The sequence below is a fragment of the Amblyomma maculatum genome, chromosome 3 (assembly GCF_055883805.1).
Source record: "Amblyomma maculatum isolate TAMU_Amacu chromosome 3, ASM5588380v1, whole genome shotgun sequence".
NCBI lineage: Eukaryota > Metazoa > Arthropoda > Arachnida > Ixodida > Ixodidae > Amblyomma > Amblyomma maculatum.
Genome location: NC_139346.1, coordinates 139,597,880 through 139,602,508, shown reverse-complemented (window position 1 = coordinate 139,602,508; position 4,629 = coordinate 139,597,880). Strand labels below are relative to the sequence as shown.

The 4,629-nt window shown below is 49.3% G+C and overlaps 1 pseudogene; it reads right to left on the bottom strand.

Moving 5' to 3' along the window:
* Positions 1-291: 291 nt before the first annotated feature.
* Positions 292-4,629, bottom strand: LOC146196193 (uncharacterized; annotated as a pseudogene).

The window sequence follows — 4,629 nt, the reverse complement described above, 5'->3', positions numbered from 1 at the left end:
CATATACACCTTAGTAACCAAATCACAAAACACAACATTGGTGTATGCTGTTGTCCAGGTCTGCTAAGCAGTCAGCAATATCAGTCAGCAATATCACTCTGCAGGGAGTCCACATTCATGTACACAGGCGTACGCACAAAGTCCCATTGTGCATCGCGGCTCGCAAGTCCGCGCACACAACACTGACGACACTAGCTGAATATCAGCGAGAAGTCTCTTCCAAATGTCCGGTATATCACATACACGGCTCGCCGCACGCAGCGTCGGCTGAGTAGGAACGTTCACGCTTGTCTAGGTTGACATGGTGGTATCGCTAGTTCCCAACTCCCATGACAGATTGGGGAGCCTGGATAGCGCATCTGCATTTCCATTCTTGATACCTTTTCGATGTCTAACCGTTATGTTATAACGCTGGAGTGCCAGCGCCCACCTAGTCAATTTCGCCCCGTGTGGAGTGCACGTCGTCAGGTATGACAGCGGATTGTGGTCAGAGACAACATTGACCTCAGCGTCAAAGAGCCAGTAGTCGAACTTCTTTAGAGCCCAAATAATAGCAAACGCTTCGCGCTTTATGGTCGACCATCTCGCCTGGGTCGCATCGAAGCGATGGCTTGCGAATGCTATAGGCCTCTCATCGCCATTTTCAGTCATCTGTGCCAAGCAAGCCCCGGCAGCCGTCGCTGATGCGTCAGTGAACAGCCAATATGGCTCAGGAGGTTGCGGAGTGCTCAACGCCACTGCTCTGCAGAGCGAGTCCTTGAGCTGTTCTAACGCGCGTTGCGCATCTTGCGGCCACGGGATTAAGTTTGGTACTCCTCGCTTTGTCAACGCCGTTAGTGGGCTAGCTATTTCAGCATACCCAGATACATAACCCCTGTAATATCCGCATAGTCCCAGCAAACTTCGCAGCTCTTTCTTTGTTCTAGGCTGCACTAGGCCTTCTATTGCGGATACTTTCTCGGGGTCGGGTGCATGTGTCCCTGAGCCCACTATGTGCCCTAGATAACGAATGTGAGACTGTCCCACTTGACTTTTCTCAGGGCTAGCCTTTAGTACTGCTTCCCTAAGTAACCAAAATATGGTATCGACGTGCTCTACGTGTTCTTGCCAGGTTTGCGAGAAAATAGCTATATCATCTAGATATGCCGTAGCGTAGGCTTGATGCTTAGCGAGGAGCGTATTAATCATTCTTTGGAAGGTCGCTGCCGAGTCTTTTAGCCCAAAAAGCATCACCTTCCATGCATACTGACCCTCATGGGTTACAAATGCGGTGAGTATCTGGCTCTGCGGGTCCATCGGTACCTGCCAGTAGCCACGCCTCAGATCAACCAAAGTGATGAACTGCGCGCGACCGACTCTAAAAATTAGCTCCTGTGAGTTAGTCATTGGAAACGCGTCTGCACGGGTTCCTGCATTCAAAGTTCGGTAGTCAATACACATTCACACTGACCCGTCTTTCTTCCCCCCACACACAACCGGGTGCGCAAATTCCCTCTCTACAGGATAGATTAATCCTAAATCAAGTAGCTCATCCACGTGGCGGCTTACTTCTTTCTTGAGCAGTTCAGTCACTCGGTAAGGAAAAGCTTTCTTCGGTTTAAACCCTTCTTTTAGCTCAATTCGGTGCCTTCCTACTTTCGCCAATCCCGGCCTGCCATCAAAGAGTGCACGATGTTTTTGGAACAACCGTCGTATTTCATTCTCAATCTCACTGAGATGGGCTAATTACTCTAACGGTATTAGCTCCTCATCTTTTAGAGGGGGTGCGACTTGTGGTGCACACTCTACTTCTCCAAACTCATGATCATCATCAAACACTACACCAACCTGGCTTACCCTTGCGTAGTACGGTCTCATTCGGTTGGCGTGGACCACAGATCTTTTTCCCTGTTGCGTTTCTACTCTACACGAATGCTGCCTCTCACAACCAATTACTGTGAAAGGACCGAGCCACTTAGGAGCCATCTTGGTGGCGCGGTCTGTGTCGAAAACGAGAACCTGATCTCCTACATTAAAGACTTTATTTCGCGTCCTTCTATTGTATGCTTCAGCGTAGCTGGCTTGTCGCGCCATGCTTGTGAGTCCTGCCACATTGGCCGCTAGCTCAAACTTCTCCCGTAGCAGCGTCAAGTACCTCGCAGGTTCCTCCCTAAGCGTCACTGGTACACTAACTTCTCCTGCCCACGTCTGGCGAAGAATTGTAAGTAGACCTGTCGGATTTCTGCCGTACAAAAGCCTAAAGGGTGCTACCCCGGTAGTGTCGTGAGGAACTTCGCGGTAAGCCCACAACACAAATGGGATCAACTTATCCCAATTTTTAGGGTCCTTTTCAATTACATGAAAGAGCATGTTCTTTAGCACCCGATTCCATCTTTCCACGGCCCCGTTGCTTTCAGGGTGTTCCGGAGTGGAAAATCTAGGGAAACAACCTAATTTCTCTAGCATCAGCTGAGTGAGTTGTGCCTTAAAATTTGCTCCCTGATCCGAACAGATAGTCTGTGGGACCCCTGTTCGACTGAAGATTTCTAATAGAGCATCACAGGTAGCCCTTGCCGTTAAGGAACGAAGACATACTACTTCTGGCCATCTCGTGCAAAAGTCAACAAGGCACAAAGCATATTTGTGACCCCTACCAGATGGCATATCAAGAGGCCCTATAACATCTACATTAACCACCTGAAAGGCATGTTCAGACCTTGTTATTGGCGTGATGGATATATTGTCAGTTTTACGTCGGTCTGAGTGGATATGGCACCCATGGCAAGACTGGCAGTACTCTGAAATTTCTCTTTCCATGCCAGGCCAATAGAAGTTGTACTTTATGCGGGCTTCGGTCTTTCTTGGACCTAGGTGTCCACCCCACAGTGATTCATGCGCCAAGGACATAACTTCCTTTCGTTTTTCTCGGCGAAGCACCAGCTGTCGCACTTTAGTACCTGCTATTGAGTCCCAGTGGTGAAGCAAGCCCTCTCTAACGAACATACCCGCCTTTCCGAGTTTAGAGTCCTCCCATGCCTTTCTCAAGTTCTCATCAGCGAGCTGTGCTGCTCGGAATATTTCCCGCTGGCTAGACAGCTAAACTGCCTCTTCTTTCTCGTCTGACTCTGCTTCCTCTTGTGAATATTCGGCATTCAGTGCCGTGTTCACCTCGCATGTCAGTGCCTCATAGTGCCGATTTTCTGCGTTTTCTAGTTCCTTGTTAGAAACTCTGACTGCACCCATACTTGTGTGCTTAAACTCACTGTTATCTTTAAGCAGCTGCCATTCCTCTAATGAAAGCACACAGTTCACACCCTCGGCCAGCTCATTGGTGAGGGCACATACTATGCCTATCTTTTGATCTTCTGCAACTGTTCCCGGCCTAGATATTTTTACAGGGATCGTCGCCAACTTCGCCTGAATGGAGCTGCCGAAAGCTGACACTAATTTCACTGCTCCAGATGGTTCCGTCAGCGCTTGCGGTAGTATGCTTTCTCGTGTTACTGTTATTTCACTACCAGTATCAAGCACTACCTCTGTGCAAACATCTCCGCACACAAGATCTACAAAGTGGAGCTTCGATGTGGCTGCCCTCGAACTTTGCATCGGTACCTTAACTTTGGCAGTTAAACCCGTACTTTGGTTTCAAACTGGTTCCTTTGCTTCCGTCTCATCGACCCGCGCGACCTTCTGCACCCTCTTTTGGTACCCATTTCCTTGTTTCAGGCGCGGCTCATTTCCTGTTGCTTGCGGGCAATTCCTGGCAATGTGCCCCTGCCCATGGCATAGATGGCACTTTACTATGGGCTTTTCGGAATTTATCTATTTTTGTCCCATTTGCTGCACTGGCGCCGTAAGCTGCTTTGTAGCTCGGCCTTTACCTTTTGCTTGCTCAAAGATCTGTAGAGCCTTTGATAACTCTTTAGGCTTCAGCCAACTCTCTTCTTCCCGTAGGCGCACATATTCGATGCCCTCTGAGCTGAGACCTGCCTTAATGCGATCAGACACCATTAGGTCAGTCAGCGCCCCTACTGAGTCCACCTCTCTAGCCTGGATGTAGTATGCTAGGTACGTTTTCACGCGTGATTCAAACTGAGCCCATGTCTCCTCCTTCCTTTTTGCTGCTTTTTCAAATCTTTCCAGGTACTCAGTTGGGGTGAGTTTTAGCTCAGGTAGAACCGCTGCTTTCACAGCCTCATAGTCCGTGCATTCCGCTCCATCGAGGTTACGAAGCAAGTATCGGACTCGCTCTGTCAGTGCCGACATAATTAAATGCAATCGGTTGCTGTATGGCACACTGAAAGTGACGAACTTCTCCACCTCATCAAACCACAGTGGCACGTCAGCATCGCATGGCATTTTGTAGCCCTTAAAGACTTTCGCACACTGTGTTATTGAATCTGGGCCTATACCTCGCTCATCCCTCCGTCCCGACCCAAGCGGTGACAGTCGACCATTCAACAGCCCAAGCTCCATTTGATTTAAGGCTAGTCGCTCTCGGGATTCAATTTCACGCAATCGAAGCTCCATTTCCAACTCCATACGGCGAATAGCCATCCTCTCTGTCTCGGCTCCTGTTGCGTCTAGTGACAATGTTGGTCTCTGGTCGCAAGCCTGCAACCTGCTCTCCACATTGTAATCACCCTCCAT